We start from the raw sequence: 23321 nt of genomic DNA, 5'->3' as shown, positions 1-23321 counted from the left end.
GGCCTTGTTCCTCCTCTTCCTTCCCTCCCCCCACCCGTGGAACTGCTCCGGGGCTTGTGGGAACAGAGAGGGCTGGTTGCAAGGCCCCCTTCCCAGGCTTTGTTCTGGGGCTGCCAGTCCTGTTCTGCAGGAAACAGCTTGATTTACGGCGGATGTTATTTATGATCCCAAAGAGAGGGAACGGCTGGGTTATTTCCCAAGCCTCGGTGATGGTTATCAGAGCACAGGATGCGGCAGGCAATGCTTTTCTGGACAGTTACGTCACACGTTTCGGGCCTGGGGCTGAAGCCGACGGCAGAGCGCATTGAGCTGTGCGAGAAGCGCATAACACCCGGGAGATGCACAGTGCCTGCAGCCCCAGTGTGAGTGGCGCGTGTAACTACCAGACCCTTTATTTGCTGGACATTGCACACCTGGCTATGCAGGGAGGAATGAGCAACCCGAAGACTCCCTTTGTACCCAGCTCTCTGGAGCCACTTGGTGAAGATCCGAGAAACTGGATTTCAGTGACAGAGTGGGTGGAACCGGGCCCTGGTGCAGAGCAGACACATGCAACCCACCATCCTGCTGTCCGGCGGATGGGCTGAGTCAGGTGACCAAGACCAGACTCACGTGACAGTCTGGAGGTAGTTGTCCCTGGAAGAGGGAGCGTAGCACCTGCTCAGTCAGAGAGGCAGAGGTGAGATCAGGGGCCAGACCTGGGAACAGCCAGGTGGAAAGTCTGGTAGGGAAGATAACCTACAGGGAGTAGTAACAGAAGCAGCAATGAGATGAGGCGTTACATAAGGGCAGACAGCAGGCTCTGGGGTGGTTTGACACTGCTTTGTCAATAAACAAAACCCTGGAGAGAAAGGGCTTGATATTTTGCACTGGTGGGAGCTGTATTTGATGAACTGTCCTAGGGATCGGAGCCAAAAAGCCAAGCAGAAGCAAAAGATAACTGGGGTTATCACCTAACCAGTAGGGTGAATTAGACATGCTCCACTGAGCTTAACAAATACTATTAGTAACAGCAATGACAACATTTGTTATGCAGTCCCCCCGTGAGGTAGGCACTTACTGTAATAATGCTAACTTAGGGCCATCATCTGACTGCTCTGTCATCACGAAGGCATGAGACGCTTGTGCTTATTCTGGATGTCAAGCCATGTTTCCCCGTTTCAATGTCCAGATGGATACAAGGTGTTTTACTTGTGCTTTTCCACCACCTCAGCACTGATTTCAGGGGTGTTATTCTCGGCTCCCTGGAGCTGCCATAAAAATCAAATCCCTTCTGTTTCCACTGAAAGGAGGAAAGTCAAGGAAGGACAAAAAATTCCCCTTGTTAAAACACCTCTTGAGTATTCAACCATCCGCATTTTTGCTAAGGGAAACTCGTGCTCCAGTGTGCTCAAGCAAACAACTGCCCCTCCAGAAAGAAACTTCACCCTTCAAACATCTGCAGAGCATGAACTCTCCTTGGAAACCTGGCATGGCAAGATCAGCTTGGGAGGAAACCAGTTTGGACAGACTTTTGGAACTGGACTTTAGTCTCAGGATAACCATGTGCTGCCAACAAGTTGTATGTTACAAGGCGCTCCAAGGCCACATGACAACCTCAGCTGTAAGACTAAGAGAAAGCAGCTCCGGGAAGAGATGGAGGAATCTTTCAGCTACAGACCCTGCATCTGCAGCCAGAAAGGCTGTTTTTTCCAGTCTTCCAATGCCACATTAATTAATAACCCCTTTATTTGTATAGGCGGCTATATATCTGTGCAGCCCTGATGTGGTGTAGGCCTTTACACTCTACTGCAATATCAGTATTAAACAAGAACAACATGCAGATCACACGCAGTACCAAAATGTCCGGGGATGCACTACCTGCCTTCTAACAGATGTTAGAAAAACATACGGTTCGCTATATCCAATTGGACCATTGCTCCATCTAATCCAGCAGTGTCCAGTGCCTGGTGCCTCGGACCACTAGTGGTCCAACTGTGGTTGCGGGCCAAGTGTAAATCTGAGCTCATTATCCTGGTCCTGCAGCTGCTCTCAATTCTAATACACAGACGCTACAGGGTTCAGGCTCCAGCACGCACTTGTAATACTCTGTTAATGGGTGTCACCATGTCACCCTGCAGTGGCTGGCCCCTGCTATAGCAGTCTGCTATTTGCAAGTCAAGGTACACCTACACTGCATCAATCTTAGGGTAGCTTGTAAAGTATGACACGATCCCCCCTCCCAGAGTAGGTAATAGCAGCAATGTAGATGGGGAGTGCCTGCCCCGTCTCCATTTCTAGTTTTAGCAGCGTCATGCCCTGCTGTCTCCCTGCTGCAGGAGCCTTTCCCCACTGCCATGAAAGATTCTGGCCGCAGGGAAAGGCTCTGGGAGGGGAAGGCGACAGGGCAAGGCACCATCAGCCGCCAGAGCCTTTCCTGTTGCCTCCCTCCTAACGTAGCTTTTCCCTGCCCCACGTATCTGCACACGGCAGCGTGGACGCAGCTGGCTTTTCACGGTGGTGTGGAGCTACGTGTGCCCTACCCCCGGCCGCAGCAGCGTGCAATGTAGATGTAGCTTAATACGTTTGCTCCCATAGCTCAAGTGGTAAGAGAGGTGGGGGTAGTGGTTAAAAAAAAAGCGAAGAAAGGAATCTTTTTAGTGTTCCAGGCCGGGCCGCGGGAGGAGAGTCGCCAAGGGTGCGCGGCGCCGCCCCTCTTTTAAATTGGGTTTAGCTAGTCAGGGACAGAAAGCTGTAAACACATAAATGTTTTACTTTCAATGGTCGGCGAATGGATTCAGTGACTCCAAAGTGAGATAGCACAGGACGGCTCGTTGCAGAGCACGATGATTTCCAGGACTGATCTGCTGCTGAGCACCACCAGCTGCTAGACAACACGCAGCCAGGCTTTGCTTATTTCAGGAGAGAGGAAACACTTTATCCCTTGCCCACTTCTCATGGAAGTAGCAGGTTTTCTAAAGGAGAAGTGGGCCAACCCCATTTACCTGGGTTTGCTGTGAAGTACGCTACTGAATAAGGGCTTGTGCTTTGGTGCTGAAGGTTCCCTGGTTTGAGCCTCATGGATGACTGTGGGGTCTGGGAGCAGGCAGTCACGTCTGGCTACAGACCACTCCATCGGTCGGCATGGAAGTGAGCATCGCTTGCTGGGATCTAGGTTTACCACAGGCTGCATCTCTGCTTGAAAAGGTCACAGTGACTGCCGTCTGCTCCATTTCATGCAGCTGGGGTGCAATGCCGGGTTTCTGGCAAGTTGCCGACAGGGCCCTGCCTCTGGGAAAAGTTGGGGCAACCCTGCTGAGGAAGGCAAAAAGTCCACCAACTTCCCCCAGGGCAATTACACAAGGCCATACGCAGCCCAAAAAGGCCGCGCCCGCAGCGCACAGGCAATCGGCATATACGCCCCAGACATCAGGCTCCACCTTATCTTAGCTTCCTTAATAGAGAGACGGGATTGGACCAGCAGGAAGACTAATGGTCCTTTTGTCTCTGGTATTGTCATGTTTTCTTCTGCTGCTGATGCCAAATCCCACCGGTATTTCCCTGTTGTAACTAGAGCTGGGCCTGACTTGGAGACGGCTTCCAAGTCCCTCTGCGTGCTGGAAAGACAGAATCCGGGCCTGACCTTCAGAGCTGGAACTGCTGTGTCCCCCAGCAGAGGGGGCTCCCTCTTTATCTTTCTCTCGGGCGGGGTGATCCCCCAGTCAGTGGATCCCTCGAGATCCATCTAGATCTTGGGGGAAGAGATGCCAAGCCCTGAGAGGCCTCTGCCCCAGTTTCTACCTGGCTCCTGGTACCCTGACAGCGCAGCTCCGGCCGGAGAATGCCCTGCTGCCACTGGAGCCATCCTGAGGTGGGTGCTCAGCATTGTTTTACCTACTCGAGTGCCACAGCAGAGAGCAGCCATCCTCTGGCCTCCGCCACTCTTACTGAGTCGGAGGAACAACTCGGGAACCTAACACTGCGTCGTGCAGATCAGAAGCAGCCTTTAAGGAAGCAGGAGAACGGAAATAATCACGGATCTGCTGTGTCTCCAGCCCTCCCTGGCAATAGTTAAGCTGGATCCTGGGATCTTCCAGGGGAGGAGGCTGTGGTTCGGGGGGATAACATCAATAGGTGCCAAGCTGCTCCAAGAGGGAGCCTGCTCCCTGGGCAGGGGAGGGGAGTGAGAATTGGAGCTCTCCAAGACATTGCTGCTCCGAGCAAAGGCTTTGGGACAGGCTCCGGGATTGCTAAGGACATGGCAGCTTCCCCAGGGACCACGCCCCATGACTCCTGCATTCGTTCTTTCACAACTGCCCGTCCCAGTCAGATAGCTGCAAGCTGCTGAGTGAGACCGCCCCAAGGGCCGTGGGATTAGAAACCAATGAGTTTGCTATAAATCCTTCTGCAGCGTAAACAGGGAGGATGCAGAGATTGAGGATTAGATCCAAGAAAGCGACGTGTTACTGGAGTGCCTCTGGCAGGCCCGTGCTCCCAAAACGCAGGAAGAGAGGCCTTTATGACTCCAGGACTTCTTCTAGCCAGGTGACAAAAAGCTATTAACTACTAGCTATTAAAAACATGGAACTAGCACTAATTCTCTGCCCTTCAGGGACATGGCTCTCTAAGCCCATTGTAGCCACCGATTAGCTGAGCCTCAATACCACAGGTAAGCAAGTCAGTATCACTGTCCCCATTTCACAGATAGGGAAATGGAGGCCGTGAGCAAGTCACTTGGTCTCAGAGCGAGTCAAACGGAATAAGAACGGAGGGGATGTCACATGGAATCAACCTCATGAGCCAGCTACCCCAGTCTCCGGTCTCTGACAGAAGCCAGTGGCACTTGCCTCAGAGGAAAGTGTATCAGTCTCCTCAGCCTATGGGGGAAGTTGGAGCCCAGCAAATGGGAGTCTGCAGCCCCTGTTCTACCTCAGGTAACTGTGGATGTTCTTGTTTATTCACATAAATGGTTTTTACATCTTGGAGTTCGGCAAAACTTTTACCAAAGCCCAGACGTCTTGATTCCCAGCCCCCTGTTCTAGCCCCCGCCCCACGCTCTCTCCTCACTGGGACAGCCTTCCAGGCTGCGGGCATGCAATGCGGCAGCAGCATTGCTAGCCAGTCTCTCCTAACCCTGGGAGAGCAAGTGCATGTGCTCTCACTGGAGGGGGAGGGGAGAGTCCAGAGCTCGGGGGGGCGGGGGAGAAATTTGGGCTTCAAGAGCTGGGATGATCTGTGCTTCCTGCAAAGAGGATTTTACCATCTTGAAACAAAGAGCTGGAGTCCCAGAGATGCAGAGCCCTTGCAACAATCAATTCAAACAGGGGCTCAGCCCCGAACACCTGCAAACGTGGGCGTTTTTCTAGTGCAGCTCCCCTCCCCCCCCCGAATCCCAGGGAACTGTGGCAGTGACACTTGTGACGCTGGCTGGATTAGGGGGCCCTTGAGGTGTATTCAGGAGCTCAGATTACTCCCTTCTACACCAGTCTCGTACTGGGGGTGTGACGCTGGCTGGATTTGGGGGGGGGGGGGGGACGGATTTATTATATTATTTAACATCAACATGTCAAAATCATAATAATCCATGTGAGATATGCCGTGTCAGTAACTGTTAGAAAGGCTGTAATGTGCTAAGTAAGATGATAATGTTTATGTTCATTTGTTCTGTGTGTAATGGAAGTTATGGATATGGTCGATATATCTGTATTTCAAATTGTGCTGTGTCTGGGCGACACCCCAGACAGGACGCCTGCAGCACTAGCCTGCTTAATGGCCCATTAAGAAATTCGCAGGTACAGGGGGCCCAGGGGAGAAGCCAGGGATATACCTGATGAGTCACCAGGACTTACTCATGTGACTCTGGACTCCCCCTTATCCCTGTAAATTTCCACAAGCAGCATGGCAAAGGCCAAAGGACATAAAAAGCAGCTGCACCACATCCATTTTGTCTTCAGCCTACCTCTGGATCAACTCATCTACAACTGAACTGAAGCTGTGAAACAAAGGACTGAGACCCATCCAGGTACTGGATGTACACCAGAGAGACTATACAAGCCTGCAAACTCCACAATTCTAGTAGAAACCTGATGTCTATGGACTTTCCAATCATTTGTATGTGTGTGATTGCTTTAATCCTGTAACATTTCTCTTATAGTTTGTTTCTTTCTTTTTATAATAAACCTTTAGTTTTAGTTACTAAAGGATTGGCTGGCAGTGTGGTATTTTGGGTAAGATCCAAACTTATATTGATCTGGTGCTGTGGCTGGCCCTTTGGGGTCAGGAGAAACCTTTTTGGTAAAGAGCATAGAGTTTTAAATAACTGGTCTCTTTACTGGACCTAGTGGCCGATTGGGAGCCAGAGACTGAAATGCAGTAAAGGGGGCTGTGTGTATTTGTATTTTGGCTTCTTGATAACCAGCGTGGGGAATCAGAAGCACTGTTTGTGGCTGGTTGGGAAGTCTGACTTCAGTGTCACGCACCAGTGCTGGGAGAATCTGCTCTCCTTTTGCAGCCTGCCCTGACCTTGGCATTGTCAGGTGGTTGCTCTAGGCACGGACGGGTCACAACACTGTAGCGCCCCCAGGAGCATCTGCTGGGCTTCCGCTGGGTGCGGACAGACTGCAGATCCCTTCTGAGGGAGGTCAGCCAGGCGTAAGCTGGATGCAGACCCATTTCTTCCGTATCCAGAGCTCTCTTATTTTGCCCTCAATAAGGGACCCTCAAAAAGTCTCCCTGGCTTTTCCTCTCATTCTCTCCCCTCTTCCACATCCCCATTACTGTCTGCCTGTTTCCACCAGTGCCCTCAGGGTCCTATGGCAAGTGATGTGAGCCAAACGCCAGCGACCCTGCTCCCGGGCTCCCCTCCCGCTCTCTCTCCCCTTCTGCTTCCTCACCCCCTGTCGAACCATTTCAATGTGGACAGCTCCCCTGGCCTGTCCACCACCAGCGAGAGCTACAGGCCTCTGAGGGCAGCAGCTGCATCTCCTGGGGAAGGGGGTGTAGGTGGGCCAGGCCGCGTGTCGGCCTGCACCCCACTTGATGGCAGGTTGCCACGTATCCTGAGCCTATTTCTGCCTGTCTGATCCCACCACCTCTCACTGTGCTAAGCTTGGCTTGTGCTAGTTCCTCTTCCCACGTAAGCGCCTTAAGTCACTGAGCCGGTTAAACCTTGGGAATCAGTTTGTTTTGTCCCTGTGAGTTAATGTACCTAATTCCGTGGCCTTTCTGCACCTGGCATCCAGCCTGCTTCAGTGCCCAATGGGCCAGCCATGCAGCCCCTCCACGGCCTCGTGGGTGGAAGCGAGCACCGAGCTCACAAGGTAGTTAGGTACAGGGTTGCTGATCCACTTTGAGGGGCATAAACCAGCCTCACCTTAATGGGGAGGGGGCCTGGAGAGTCCCCAGCACTGGGGTATAGAGAGGCCTGTGTAACTCACACTCACTCAGTGCCGCATCCTGTCCCCGCTGTTGGAGGCTGGGCCACATATAGAGATTGATGAGCCCGCTACAGGGCGCAGAGGCTGATGCATTTAGATCCACAGGTGCCAGGTTCCCCCCCTGCTGCCAGCACCCCCCGGCCCAGGGTCACTGTAGTAGCGGCCCAGATGCACTGAGTGGGTAGTGCTTACACTGGCTGGGGAAATCAGTGCCAGCACCAAGACGTCTGCTGCCAGGGTCCTAGTAGGAAACATCCAGAGAACCAGAGCCAAGGAGCATGCTCCCCAGGTCAGCCTACCTGCTCTACCCAGACATCCAGCTCCGTGGCTGAGAAAACCTCACACCTTGATTTGTCTTCACTCTGAGTGCAGGACTCCTGCATTCGATTCCAGGCTCTGCCACTGATCTGAGGGCCAGTCAGGTGCTCGCTCCGTGCCTCAGTTTCCCCATCTGTAAAACAGGGGCGATGACACTGAACCTACATCAGAAGGGCTGCAAGGCTGGATTCACTAGTACTTGCAAAGTGCTTTGAGCACCTCAGCTGGGAGGGGCTATAGAAAGGCAGCGTTCACATGTTGAACATTTCCACAGCATCCAGACTTGGAAATGGATCCTGCTCCCGGCCCACAGTCTGCGGGGAACAGTGGGAGGAAGAGATGGACCTTGGCGGCAGCAGCTTTGCACTCTGCGGAGGCCATTGCTTTGCACGGTCTCTCTCCTTTTATAATGGATCGTTGGTCACTATTAGAGAATGACTAATGCCCAGAAGTGTGATGGATTAACAGCACTGGAAGGGACCAAACAGGGCCCAGGTAGAGGCTGGGCCGGCTTCTCCCACACAGTTCAGCATATGCACCTCAATCCCGTCCAGCAGCATCAGCCGCTATTCCAGCCCTGGGTCTGTTCCCAAGCAGAGAACGCCAATTTCACAAACTCAGGATTGGAACCAACCCTCTCCAAGTGATTTGTTAACCTGCTGCCTTGCCTCCTCATCCCCTGACTGCAAAGGGCTGGAGCATTAGCGAGGGGTTATATTATCAAGGAAGACAGGTAGGAAAAGGGAGAGGCAATTTTTATCTTGCAGGCTGGACCATCAGAGACTAAAGGGATGGTTTCTCTCTCTATCGGTGTCCAGGGCTGTCCAAATGGTGCCCCAGACAAGGAGCATCTTCATACCCTCCCACCCTCCATTTGTTAAACTTTTGAATACCTTATTTTTTAATTGCATTTGTAGCCCATTTCATGACTTTGACGCAGGATTTGCATGCAGGATTTATCCCTATCATATAAAATGACAAATTTGCATGCTAGGATCTGTAAATCTGCATTTATTCATGCCATATATAAGCAAATAAAAAAAATAGTTTCCTCTAAGTTTATAGAAACTTTTTAATTTTAAGAACAAACAAATGTACTAGCATCAAGAAATGGAACCGCGCCCCAACGCTGGGTGGACCAGTATTAAATAACGTTACAGTAGATGACAGCCTTACAATGTTAACCCTTGTCCTTTAGCTCAAAGGTCACTTTTCCTGCCTTTGCCCTGGTGAGCTGCACAGCATCAGAGAGAGCCAAAGACTGGCCCGTTCGTTTCAGGTATTCCTTATATGGATTCATTTTTTCCACTAACCTCCTAGCGGGTTTCTATAAGCTTAGAAGAAACGTTCTATTTTCCCTTTTATCACTAACAACAGAAACAGCACCCTGAGCCCAGCGTCTGGGTCTCCTGCCCCTAAATCCGGCCCTGCCCTCGTCCTCCAGCCCCACTTCACAGCAGGAGGATTTATGGAAGCAGTTTGTCCTCTACACATGCGCTTTAAGTTGCTGGCTCTGTCCCTCATCGCTGGAGTGCATTAGATAGGTCTGCACTGGAACCACTATAGCAGCATTACAATAGCGCTGCAGTGCAGACACTTATTACGGCAAAAAAGGGGTTTTTCCATCGCTGTAGTAAACTCCACCTCTCCTAGAGGCGGTAGCTCAGTCGCTGGAAGAATTCCTCCGTTGATCCAGCAGCAGCTGCACCAGGGCTTAGGTTGGCTTAACTACGTTGCACAAAGTGTGACATTTTTTGCAGCCCTATGCAATGTAGTTAGGTCGGCTTGACCGAATTTTGTAGTGTACAGCAGGCCTCAGGTTTAGGGTACAGCTATGCTATGCCAATATCTCCCTGTAGCATCAATGCAGCCTATCCCAACAGAAGGGGTTTTCCTATCCCTGTAGGGACACCACCTCCCCAAATGATGTTAGCTCTGGCGACACAGCTCTGTCTACACTGGGGTGTGGTACGGTGTGTTGGTCACCGATGTTTATCAGCGTAGGCTGCGTGCGTGTGTCCCTTTGTAGATGCCGTCCCAGCTCTGATTAGGAAACCGAGACGGCTCTCACGATCGAATGAATTGACACGACCACAGACTAGCTGAGCAACGAAGGCACCCAGGCCAGGTTTACTGCATGCGGCCCAATGAGAAATGACCTACAGAGTATTTCTGGGTCAGTTTCGTATAGGCGGCGTTACAATGGCCACGGTCCAACGGCAGGACTTTCTGTTATCCCCTAGACCGGACAGCTTTGTTCCCTCTGACACCCTCTTTTATACATTGTTACCTACAGTTTTGTTCTGCCCCCTTTGACGTAGGTAGTTGCCACCCTCTTGACGTGGTCTAAAATCACCTTTTTCCGTTAATTGGCTGATTTGGGCAAAACAACTCCATGTATCACCTTTGAGTCATTTCTATTCATCAAAGTGTCATTTTAGAGAGTTAGTTCTCTTTAATATCTCGGTGCCTCATGTACCTGCTACATAATTTGCATTTTCGTAATATTTTGGCAATCTATATACTTGCAGGATCAGCACTTTCCTGTGCCAATTTCAGCTCGCTTGTTTTTTTCCCACTTATACTCCTGTTCCCTTGGTTTTTTCCACTTAGGCCTTAGCCTGTTTTACAGGCCTTACGACAGGTCTTATACGTACTACATGGGGGTCAGGTTAGCACAGGTATGGGACTCAGGGGCCTGGTTTTTCCCCCCACACCTCGGATGCCCTAGCTATGCTGGTGGAACTTTTCAGTGTAGACCAAGCCTAAAACTCTTTATAGTCAAGGTGCAGCCTCCAGAATTGCACAGCACCCTCCCATCCTCTTCTACCTGCAGGCATGGCCTGCAAAGACCACAGGTCCCAGCCCTCAGTGCTCTATCTGGAGCTCCATGCCAGTTGCAGGATAGCTTCTGAGCTATGGAGATCTGGAAACGGGACCAAGACTTCCACTAACTCGCCCCAAGCAAACGCCGAGCAGCCATTAGATTGTCAATGTCTTGGAGAGCGACTGTCTTTTCTTTGTGTCTGTTCATCGCCTAGTACAGTGGGGCCCTGATTGGGGCCTCTAGGAGCTACTGCAATACAAATAAAAGGCACTTGTAAAGTCCCTTTGGTTGTTCCATCGGGAGCTGGATTTGTATGTCTGGCCATCCATCTATCCTGTCCCCAAGCCATCCAATCTCTACCATGCTCCCCTCCACCACTGGCGTTGGGGTTTCTCCACTAGTCCTATTGGTCACATAGATTCATCAACGCATAGACTATAAGGTCAGAAGGGACCAATATGATCATCTAGTCTGACCTCCTGCACAATGCAGACCACAGAATCTCGCCCACCCACTCCTGTAATAGACCCCTAGCCTACGACTGAGTTAGTGAAGTTCTCAAATCATGGTTTAAAGACTTCAAGGTACAGAGAATCCACCAGCAAGTGACCCATGCCCCATGCTACAGAGGAAGGCAAAAAACCCCAGGGCCTCTGCCAATCTGCCCTGGGAGAAAATTCCTTCCTGACCCCAAATATGGCGATCAGTTAAACCCTGAGCATGTGGACAAGACTCACCAGCCAGATACCCAAGAAAGAATTCTCTGTAGTAACTCATCTAACATCCCATCACGGGCCACTGGGCATATTTACCGCTAATAGTCAAAGATCAGTCAATTGCCAAATTAGGCTGTCCCATCACACCAGCCCCTCCATAAACTTGTCAAGCTCAGTTTCGATGCCAGCTAGGTTTTTTGCTCCCACTGCTCCCCATGGAAGGCTGGTCCAGAACTTCACTCCTCTGATGGTTAGAAACTGTCTAATTTCAAGTCTAAACCTCCTGATGGTCCCATTTCACCCTTTGGGAGCTGCTGGGACAGCGATGCACAAAGCAAACTAAAGCCAGTGACCTTCACTCATGTTCTCTCTGCAGTAGCCCTTCTGGCTAGCGGGGAGACCCTCCTGTGGGGTGAGAGAAATCCTAGTCTCACTTAAAGAATCGTTCAGGAGGCCTCCCAGCCTTCAGCCAGCAGGATTTACCACATCTCCGTCACCCCAGAATCCCACAGGGAGAGAACAGGACAGAGAGTTTTGCAGCAGATCAGGTTTGGGGTTGGGGACACAAGCCAGACACGGTCCAGCCCACTCAGACTGCTTGGATGTACACGCGTTCAGGAGGCAGGAACACCTCCCAGCACGGGACTGAGATTGTGCAGGAGGGAGAGAAAAACTTGCCCTAAACCACATCCATTCAGCAAGGGCTCCTGTGCCTGGTGCTGACGGTCACAGGTTTGATCCCCACTAACGCCTTTTCTGTCTGCATAGTCACAACCATAATTTGTTACATGAGTGAAACACACAGGCACATGCCCCCCCTGCACTGTGGGGCGTGGTCAGGGAATGGCTCCAGCACCAGTTTTTCAGCATGCTCCTCCCAGTGGCATCCCAGACTGCGTCGTGCCTGCCTCAGCGCAGGCTGCTATGGGCACAGCATGCCCTCCCCCTTCAGCCTGGCTGTGAGCGTCCACCCCCCCACAGAGCATGGGTGGGAGAAACTAGCAGAATTCGGGTTTCCCTCTCCCCCTTGTGTTTTGGGGGGGGGGACTTCCCCCCTGCTTTGAACAGGCTGTTTTTAAGGGAACGGCACTAATCAACCCCCTTCTCCCCCCGTTCCTCCAGCTGAGTGGAGCTTTGAGAACTCACATTCTTGTGGCCCTGCTTCCAAGGATCCTGGGGCAAGGCAAAGGGCTGGTGAACTGCAAAAGCCCAGCATGCAGGAGCCCCAGAGAACCCCTAAGGGAGAAGCTGTGGGTCCTGCTCTGCCGCTAGAATTGGTGGCGGGTTCAAAGGAGGACTCACCCTTGGCCCCTGCCCTGGCTCAACGCTCTTGAGCGCATCCCTTAGAATAGCAGCTGCCCAAGGCCGCCAGGAACGGGAGGCTCATCTCGTTCGGTCTGGCTGCTCAAATCTGCTCACACTCCATCACTCATGCTGCGGCCGGGCTGGCAGCCCCTTGCGGCAGGCTCGGAGTGGTTTACATTACGGGCATGAACGCCTCTTGGCAGGAACAACTGCCTCGTCCAGAGGAAGCATTTATGTCAGGACAGCCTCAGAGACTGTTTTTACGTGCTGCACGCAGGGAGTCCCCTGCCCCCACCCGCTCCCCTTTGGCTCCCAGCAATGGGAGGCGTGAAAACGCTCTGGCGATGCAGAGACTGAACTGGGCAGGACGGCTCAGGCTCATGGCTAGACAGGAACCTGTGCCAGGGGACGGACTGGCATTAAATGAAGGCACAAGAAATCCAGCAATGGCAAATGCTTTCAACTCCGCATGGAGCTTCGTATGCCTGACTCCCAGAGAGTTTTTATTTCTGTATTGGGTAGCCCCTAGGCATGGAGCAGGACCCCACGGTGCTAGGAGCTATACAAACACAGATCAAAGGGACGGAGTTTAACAGCTTTTGAGCCCAGCACACACAGGTTATGAACTGCTGGGGTTGGTACAATTCTGAACCCTGGCAGGTTTGGCCACGGTCCAGAAGGGAAGGTCACAGTGGCAAGTCTGGCTGCAACTCTCTGTTCCCTTTTTGGTCTCTCCAAGTGCCCCCCTTCAGGGATCAGGCCTCCGGCCTTTACATCTCTTGGGGTTGAATCCCACAGTTCTTCCGCTCTCAGACTTGGCGACAGGACCCTGTGTATTCCACTGGGTTTGTCACCTGTGGGGAGTCCATGAGCCGTGGTGAATAGCGACCAGAACGGCCTGTAAGCACTGCTTTGGTTTAACAGCGGGAATAAAGCTTTTAGAGAGAAGGATTATAAAAACAAAACAGTGTATTGACCTGTCAATCCTTACCTAGAGCCTACTGGTGCGGCAGGAGGGCCAGCTTCTCCAGACACGCAGCAGGTCCTGCGCGTCAGCCCAACCAGCTCCCTGACAACTGGTCTAATCTCTGGCCGGAGTCTATTTAATGGTATATCGTCCTTGCGAGCTGCTGGCTCCCAGCATCGACCCCATGGGGCAAAACATGTTTTGTCTGTTTGCTGGCGCTGGAATTAGGATCTTCGCATCTAATAGTTTGGGTATTGTCTCTGCACCCTGAAGTGTTTACCAGCAGGTGGCTTATCTTGAGCCATTCTTTGTTCTTCTTGCTTGGGCTGCGTCTACACTACAAAATTCAACTGACCTAATTTGCATTGGCTGCAGTAATTACATCACTTGAGTGTGCGTCTGCACTTTGCTCCTTGTGTCAGCGGTGCCGCTTGCACCGACTGAACTGTCCGTGCGGGACGGCTTCTGAAAGCCAGCAACGGTCAATGTGAGCAACACAGTATCTGCACTGACCCTGCACCAACCAACTCCCCCTCCATGAGTGGCGTAGAAACAAAATTGGTGTAGCAGGCTGCTTATGTTGGTAAAAATTTTAGTGTAGAAACTTACAGAATTAGGTCCATGCAAGACAGTTTACGTTAACTTAACTCTGTAGTGTAGTTGACTTGTTTTCCCATGTGACAAACAACAATATCCATACAGTAGAAAAACCCATCACCAGCTCATATGCAGGATTCATAATTTATTACAGAGCAGGCGCATGCCACCACAGGGAATTAGGCAAGAAAAAACCCCGCCAACTGTATTTATTAACGGAGATTAATTGAACGACACAAGCAAGTTTGAGACAGCTAGGGAATTGGGGTTACCATCTCCCACACTACTTGGTGTTTTTCTGAAAGCCCCACCTCCTGAAGCCATGTGATTCTGTAAGAATTTCAGGATTTCATAGAAAAAAGCAGGTTTCTAGTCCGTATAGTTGTGGAGCAAACCTTGAAAACCTGATGCAAGAGCACACTAAAGTCACAGCAAGCAGAAGACAAAAAATACAAAACTACCCACACATTAATTTAAAAAAAAAAAAAAAAAAAAATCATCTCATGATTTTGAAACCAATCTCATGGTGTTCGGTTGTGACCCCGGCCCATGATTTCTGAAGGCATAGCATGGCCCTCCCACAGTAAGATGTTGATTCTCAACACACCCAGCCACTGAAACAGAGATAGATATCATGCGAACAAACCTCTTTGGCTGAGAATAACCCAAGGGCAGGGCACTGTTAGGTAGCTACCCAACATCTCAGCGTTAATTAACCCTTTGGCAGCTGTCGCAGGCAGCTCAACCTTTCCACGCCAGGTGGGATGCAGACTCGCTCTTGCTCATGAGAGAGATTAATAATCATCAGTGTCCTGGATAAATTCCAGTTTGCGTTATTACATTCACCTCCTTACATTTCTGCAGCAGTTTTAATCAAATACATTATGCTTCACTTCCTGCGCTCAATTGTTTTGCTACGGGCTGTTAAACTGCTACAGTGTTCCACCCCAGAAGCAGCTGCACAGGGGGGGGGGGGGGAAAAGGAGGACGTGATTCCTAAACATTGCTCATGAAGTACCTTGGATGTGGGAATCCTGCCAGCTGAGAGGGTGCCATTTGTAAATGGGAGTCCTTATCTCTCACCCAGACATGCTTCCCGTTCCCAGTTGAGAATACCAAAGCCTGTGGCTTTCAGATCAGATCCTGGTTCCAAATGAGAGGAGTGTCTCATTTGCGATGGCTGGGCCTGCTGCCTTGAGCGTCTGAGCACTTACTGCAGCTGAATTCCTTCCAGCCTGCCTCAGCACCTCTGGCGTGAGCGTGGCGTGAGGCTGGTGGCTATATCAGTCCGTGACAGGCAGGAATGGAATGTGCCAGGGAAGCCAAACAGGGGCTCCCTCTCTCCTTCTCCTCTTATGGAGCGCAAGGGAGGGGAGACGGGGGGCTGCCTGGGCCCCGTCACTGTGGCGGCTCAACAGTTCCTCTTATGGAGAAGCAGGCGGGGGGGAAGTCCTATCCTCCGTGTGCTGTCAGCCTGAGCTGAGTTTGCCCAGTCTCCCCACCAGGCTGAGTCCTATTTAAACATGCACTGGGGAGCCACATGCATCAGTGGCAGAGAAGGATGGCTGCCCTGCAAATCTGAATGAGAGCAACTTCTCAAGCGTGCTGCCCAGCTTGGTCCCGCTGCCCCGGAACCAGCTTGTGGGCCTGAGTCAGAAAGTTCAGATCCAGATGGACGCATTTCCCTCTCGAGTCACCCCGACTGTAATGTTACACTTCTGTAAGTGCCCCACAGTGGATATGCAGCTCCCTCAGAGATGCAACATGGCAGCGGTTTGACAGCACACAGCAAGACATTATCAGAGTTTTTAGGAAGGGGCTGAATGAGATTGCAAGGGAGAATTTAGGGAGGCAGATGATCATCCAAGTTGGAGTTTAATTAAACTCAGCGTCCGAACACCCTGACTCCCGCAGATGAGACACTAACAACAAGCAACCCACGTCTCTCTGTTTTATGTGTCACCTGAAATACAGCCCCCCGGCGCTGGTCAATAAGGGCTCAGAAAAAACAGCGCCCTTGGTGATTTCGCCAGCACCATGTTTTGCAACAGCTAGGTGTTTCTGGACAGTCTCCGAGTCAAGTGCTACCCAAGCCAACGCTGCTTAGCTCATGAAACCTAACGAGATCACAGCTGGAGGTGCGATGGCTGAGTCCAAGAGAGGGAATGTTTCTGGCCACCAGCTCCAGTTTCCATGGAACCGGACTAAATGAACTCGTTACAACAAATTATAAAAATGCATTTGGCTAAAAAAGGAATGTGAACGACACCTTTTACCTGGATAAGAAGCAGACAAGGCTCGTTTTGATGAGGAGTGCAGCGCTACTAGGGTAGGCACCCTCCAAGATGTGCAATAATGAGAGTTTCCCCCCCTGCCCCACCCCAGTGAGGCAGCCTGTGAATGCGGCCCACCTGCCAAAGACAGCTAGTTGCTAAGGGCCAGATTTTCAAGAGCTCAGGGCCAGATTTCTGAGGGCTCAGCACCCACAGATGGGGCCAAATTTTCAGCGGAGCTCCACGCCCATTGGGCTGAGCTCTCTGGAAGCAATTCACGCTGAGATCCATTCAGCCCTCTCTCTTTTCTTTAACTGTTCCTTCTCTTCTCCATCTTTCTCCCCCCTCTCATCTCAAACCTCTGCTCTCCCTGGCTTTCCATTTTTACTCCTTCCCTTCTTTCCTCATCCACCCCCATCTCTTTCCTCCTCACTTTAGTCTCACCCCTCCTTTTCATTCCCTCTCTCTGCATCTGAGTCACCCACCGGCGTTCCTGGCTTGGAGCACGGCAGGCGGCCAAGAGAAAAAGAACTCCTGCTGAGTCTAGTTGGGTTTCTTTTACAGCTGCTTTAAAACATAAACCTACTGACATTTGGGAAGATTTACCTAACCAGAAAAGGGTTGTTGGGGAACATCCTGCTCACAGACAGGCTGCCCGTATGGATTCACGGGAGGCCATGGACAAGGAGGAAATATCCCCTCCCTGCAAGATGCCATGCAGCAGAACCACAGCACCATACAATGACACGTGTGTGGCCACCTTATATCTTGTCACCATGCCTCGCACCAGGGCCATTCAGCATGTCACAACTGGATTGGCTCTTTGATCCACCTGTTCCAACAGCCTGCTGCCACTCACACTAAAAGGAGACTCTCCTATGAGGTGTGGGCAGTAGAGGGCCCATGACACACAATGTGGATTCCAGCCAGTAGAGGGTAGCAGTGCAGAGACACTGCAGCCAGCTCATAAGCAGACCATTATTCTCAGATCATCAAACTCCAGCCATTGTTTAGAGAGAGTCAAAAGGGATCGCTGCTATGGCAACATTATATGGCATAAACAAGCGTGGCTATCAACTCTGCTGCACCCTAGCGCCGGTTGAGGTGGGTGGTTAGTGCCATATAAATATGCAGAAATGCTGTGAAATGGGAAAGGCTTGTGCTGAGCTTCTGCTGATTTAAGTTGTGCTTCAGGGCAACAAAATCATGAACCTGTTCTCCTCCCTTTAAGGGACCTGCTCATCTCCGATCTTTTAGGTCCAAGGTAAAGAACCTTCACAGCTGAGCATCTGCTTCAAAAATGAAGGCCTGGTCAGGCCAGCCAGGGGAGTTTGGCACGCACGCAAGCAGAAAGACAAACCAGCGGACAGCTGAGTGGACTGAGACTCAAGAGACGCAGGTTCTGCTCCTAGCTCCGCCATTCCCTCGCTGGGTGACTTTGAACAAGTCACACTGGCCTAGATCCTCAGAAGCGTTTAGGTGCCTACCACCTATTGATTTCTTTGCCCCCTAAATACCAGGGAGGATGTGGGCCTTTATCCCCATTTCTCAGCGGAGGAAATAGTCAATGGTGCCCTGCCCTGGAGAGCCCTTTGGGAGCGATGGATGAAACCAGCTCCCGTAAAAGTTCAACGGTCCCACTTTATATTACAGTTTCCATGTGTACATGGTTCGTAGAGAGGGTTAAATGATTAATAACGGTTATAACCGTGAGGAATGTGTTACAGACAGATATTAGGCACATCAGCGGAAGGCATTAGGGATGGTTACAACCGGGGAACGCTAACAATTTATTAAAATCTCTATTGACCTTTCCCGTTCTTTCTATTGAGAAGTGGTTTTCAAGGGGTTCGTAAAGTGAGACCAGTTCAATATTATAACTGGTTGTCCTAGCTGGCACACACAACATTGGAGGGTTTGAGATGGGTCTAGTTCCCTCTCCAGCGGGACGGCTGTGGGGTTGCTAAATGACCCGCTCCTGCACTCCGTGTCTGGTAAGGAGCTGGCTTCCCAGCAGGCGATGTTGTTCTCAGGTTGTGTTGCTGTGTTTATGCTGGGAGTTGTTGCTTAATGCGTCAGTGACACTCCTTAGCGACCAAGCACTGGAGCCCAGCCCAAAGGCAGCATGAAGTTATGTAGGGCTGGAGTCACCTGGAATCTTTGCAGGAGTTTCCATGGTTGGCACTGAATGGGCCCAGAGGAGCAACACGGGAGCAAAGGGTAGAAGACACAGGCTGGCACACTGCAGGCAGGTGTTTGGGGTCTACAGACTGACACAGCTACAAGACGACATCCACTCAGCAGACCAACAGGTGATGAAAACAACACACAGGGCCAAACTAAGGAAACTCAGGGCCTTAGGCAAAACCTACAGAGGGCTTCTCACGGCTAGAGCCCCAGGCTGGGCCCTCCCACCTCCCTTCAGATAGCAGCAGGTTGCAGAGAGTTAAGATGAATGAGGCAGTTCGCATTTCTCGGAGCTATTGTTTCAGGCTCTCTGCAGACTCAGGTAGGGAATCAGTGATACTCAGGCCACGTTTTACAGCTTTTCTTTGCATCCATAAGGAAGAGAGGTTTGGGGGTTTGGGGCAGTTTAAGTGAAAGTTGAGATTCTGATCTCATTGTTCCACGCTGAGTCTAGGCCCCCTAGCACAGCTCTAGTGTGGCTACGCTTTAATCCAATCCTGAAAACCATGCACAAGCTTTAAAAAAAAAAAAAAAAATCACAGAGAATCAAGCAGCCACAATCAGATGTGCTCCTGGAGAGAAATGTTACTGGGATTTTTAAAGACACACAAAGAAACTCTCGCTCCAAGGATTAAATGTAAAATAAATTCTGCCAAAAAGACTGCGAGATCATTCCTAAGGATGCACTCATTAGCTACTGTTTGCACAATGCCCTGAAGCTGCGACAAGCTATAAGGAAACACTATGGTGCTGCTGATTTTAAGTTCCTGGTAAAAACAAAAGTTCTTTGCAAAGCACACGAGAAAAAGGAAATCAAAGGTTACAGGTTGGACCCGCCAACATCCACGATTCACTCTGGAGAGAACAAGACAGTAAATAAATCAGGGAATAAAACTGCAGTCTGTAAAAGTTTCACTCACCAGCCAGAGCACCCCCTCGTAGTTGGACATAGCACAGCAGAGTCTCCTCTTGCCGATAGCCCCTCCAGTCATCCACCTCTTCTCAGCAGTGAGCAGGCAAGGTCTGGCTAGTCAGGACCCCACATAGCTTCTTCCTACCTCCACCCTTTTGCAGGCCTGGCTCACAGCCCCTTACTGGGTATCTGTATTCATCCCAGGCTCTACAGCTGCACAGCATTCACCCTTCCTTCACGGCTGGGGCTCACAGGACTCCCCACCCCCAATGAAAATACAAACTATTGCTACCTTCCTTAGGCTTGCACTCTCATCCCTCTTCAGCTGCCCGTGTCCTACTCCTCAGTCTGCCTCCCTGCAGCCTGGCCCCTATTTTGAGGCCAATCACTGAAGTCAGCTCCTCTACCCCCATGGCTTTTCCTTCCCACCTGTGCTCGCTTTCTTTGCAGGCCTCCATGACTCTTTCCCAGGGGCATCCAATTCCTGCAATTAAGCCATCCAAGCAGGATCAGCTAGGGAATAGTTACTGTGTCACAAGCAAAGCTGAGTCCAACTCAGGGCCACCATCCAACTGCAATGAAAAGCTATGGATCACCGTTACCAATTCTCATGGTTTTATGGGGAGTCTCTTCATTTTAGAGGGCTTTTCTTAAAGCCCCAGCTCCTGGAGTCAAGTGATTACATGAGATTCTTGACTTTCGTTTATCAAAAGAAGCAAGTTTTGAGCCCTGGTAGTTGCAGAGAAAAGCTTCAAGATGTGACTTCCTGATGGCTCAGGAACCAAAGGGCAAATAAAAAGAACTCCAGAAACACTATTTTTAAAACCTCGTGGTTTTTAAGCCAGTCTCCTGACTTATGGGGAGGGACCTGACTTGTTTTGAATGCTTGGGCTTCGCATGGGAATTCATTGACCTACATTTCCAAAGTTGGCTAATGATTTTCAGTGCCCATCATGAGACACCTGAAAGAGGCCTGGATTTGCAGAAAGGGCAGAGCGCACGCCTCTAGAAATGAGGCCCTTTTGTGGTGTCTCACGTTGGACAGCCAAAGTCACGAGCCACTCTTGACAACGTAGGCCTATGTCACTGATGAGGTCCTGCCTCTAGGTCTAATCTTGAGAGGCAGTGAGCATCTGCAACACCCACTGACTTCCATGGGGGTCGTGGTTGCTCAGAATATCTCTAGGATTTTGAAGAGGGCAGCGGGGAGAAGACAGCTTGAGGCTTGACCAGTTACAGCTAGACTTGGAAACCCCAGAAGGCAGAAGCAGACTGAACTTTCAAGTGTCCTGGCTGAAGGTGACCAGGGGAAGGCCCAGCAAACCCACAAGGGGACGCTGGCAGGTGAGTTGCTTCCATATATATGGGGCTTGCTCCGGGGCAGAACCCAATAGGGCTGTCCATAAATTACATAACACATTAGGGGGTGGATGGGTCCTTAATTCCTTCATTTTTGTGTGTTTGTTTCTGAGTTACAAGAGGTGGGTGGGTCTTGAAAATCACCCCAAAAATGTGTCCTGTAATTTATGGACAGCCTGCACAACAGGGATCATGACAGACCTCGGGGTTTCAGATCCTGCTGGGTGGCACCGAATATTTGGTGCTTAACCCAAACTGGATGCAAAGGCTGAACCTTGTGAGATTTGCCCATCATGCCCCAAGACCCAGGAGAAGGGAAAGGAGGATGCTGGAGTCAGGGCTTGGGGTGGAAACATCTCTAATGAGAAAGAGCTCAGCTGGCACAGGAGAGGCAGATTGATCAGGCATCGTATCTAAACTGCACAGTGGGAATATTCCCAGGGGTCTCATCTCCCAGGCCCTTGCCCTAACCACTGCACCACACTCTCTTGCTCTTTACCCTGCTCCTCTTCCCCTTCCTAGTGGAATGTTACTGCAGCTTCCCCCTGGCCGCACGGCTGCGTCTTTAGAGATGATTCAGCCTCGTGCTCATAGCTCTGTGGCGTCTGCTCCCTGTCTCCACTCAAGGCCTCGGCTCCCAGCATTTGCTGTGCCCCTGCCATCTCCCAGCACCAATTTGACTCCTCCATGTTAACAGCAGGCTCTGAAGACCCCTGGCCACAAACACATTGCATTGGGAATTATGAAACAGGAGCGTGCTGGTGCCAGAGCTGGTCACTGAACAGAGCTTCTGCTTCTGTCCAAAAGCGCCTTTTGCCAGTGCTAGAATTGGTTCAACCCTCCTACCAAACCTCCCGTAGCAGGATGCTGGTAGAGGCAGCAGCTATCCAGTGCCTCTGCACATGGCATTCATTGCAGGAGCCATGTTCGGAATATGGGTGGGTAATTAAACCCGTTGGGCCAAATTCTGCCCTGGCACTGGCTTTTTGCTTGCGATTCCAGCACAGTCACGCCTGATGTACCTGGGCGTGCCAGGAGAATTGGGTCCATCGTGCTGAATTTTGCTGCCGTGCCCGTACATGCCCACTGGCCTCAAAGGGGTGTAACCAAGAGTCGAATCTGCCTCATTGAGTCAGGGGATGCTGGGACCTTCTCCAAGCCTCTCAGAGCTGCTGGCCCAGCTCCCTGACTAAGCCCTGTTAATCATTCCTGGGAGTGGGCTCCCCAGCAGACAGAAGAGCTGGTGACTAAAGCACTGGGTGGTATTCCTTCTCCACCTCCACCGCTTCCTCTCCCTGCAGCGGAGTGCGGATGCTGAGAGCACGAGGAGATCCTGCCGCTCCCTCCCAGGAATTTGATAAACAAGGCCCAAAGGGACTCTGAGTTCCCCCAGAGGATGAAACGCACTGGGGCAGAGCAGAGCAAAGAGAGAGGATGGTCCCCATCCACCATCCACAGAGAAGCCAGGGGGGGCCGGAAAGAGAAAAGGAAGAGTGCACACAGACCCCTTCCTTCTTGGGTCAATTTAGTCAGCAAGTGAGGCTGTTCTAAGACATACATCCATGAAGATGGGGACAGATTTGTTTTGGCGCTGGGAAAATAACTGATCTCAATGCAAAATAAAGAAAACAAAATACGCCGGCTGAGCCACTCGTACAAACAAATATTTGTGGTTTGGCTGGGCAGTTTGGTCACTGAGACGGTGTAGCTGGGAAAATGAAGGGAGCTCACTCCGTCCGCAGGGAAAGCCAAGGGAGCGGCTGGCATGCCGTGGGGAATCAATGCGGTCCTGCCCTGCTGTCCAGGGGCCTGGAGACTATGCTGGTGAGGGCTGCAGGAAAGAATGAGCCAATTCTGTTTCTCTGTCTTTACTTAGATTGTAAGTGCCATGGGGCAGGGACTATCTTTTTATTCTGTGTTTGTACAGCCTCTAGCGCCACGGGTCCTGCACCAAGACTGGGACTCCTAGGTGGCACCACAATATGGATAATAAATCCCTTCAGTGCAATCAACTCAGCTGCCCTCCTCACAAGCATGCAACATATCCCAGCACCACACTTACCTGTGACTCAGTCGCTGGCAAAGCCAACCAAGCCCTTCCTTCAAGCCGCCTCTCAGGCTTAGATGTGATGACACCACCTATAGCCAACGGCTGCTGTGACTGGTCTTACCTGTCATTGATGAAATCCCACTCTAGCAATCCCTGTTGCTCTAACGAGCAGACATATTTTATCTTGAATTTACAACAATAGATGTAAGCCGGGGCTGAGTGTCTGCGCGGCCCTGCCCTTGCTCAGTCAGCTGAAATGGGGGGCACTTTATTTGGGGGGGGGCTCAGTATCTGCATAAGCCCACCTAGGTGCTGAGCAACCTGATGGGAAATGGTCAGTTTTGGCTGGAATTGGGTTACAAATGGCTGGAGTGTGAACTGCAGGGTAATGAAA

General features: G+C 51.1%; 1 long non-coding RNA gene across 1 annotated transcript in view; it reads right to left on the bottom strand.

Moving 5' to 3' along the window:
• Positions 1 to 19771, bottom strand: part of LOC137149725 (uncharacterized) — a 30751-nt gene extending 10980 nt beyond the window's left edge. The window contains exons 1-2 of the long non-coding RNA XR_010918829.1: positions 19526 to 19771; positions 7715 to 7866 (exon numbers count right to left, since the gene is read on the bottom strand). This is a non-coding gene — a long non-coding RNA (uncharacterized lncRNA). The remainder of the gene's footprint in view (positions 1 to 7714; positions 7867 to 19525) is intronic.
• Between the last annotated feature and the right edge of the window lie 3550 nt (positions 19772 to 23321).

This window comes from Emydura macquarii, unplaced genomic scaffold, assembly GCF_026122565.2.
Source record: "Emydura macquarii macquarii isolate MOO-44397 ecotype Brisbane River unplaced genomic scaffold, CSIRO-AGI_Emac_v2 contig_820, whole genome shotgun sequence".
Taxonomy (NCBI): Eukaryota; Metazoa; Chordata; order Testudines; family Chelidae; genus Emydura; species Emydura macquarii.
The sequence above is the reverse complement of the archived record's forward strand: the minus strand, read 5'-3'. Positions and strand labels throughout refer to the sequence as shown.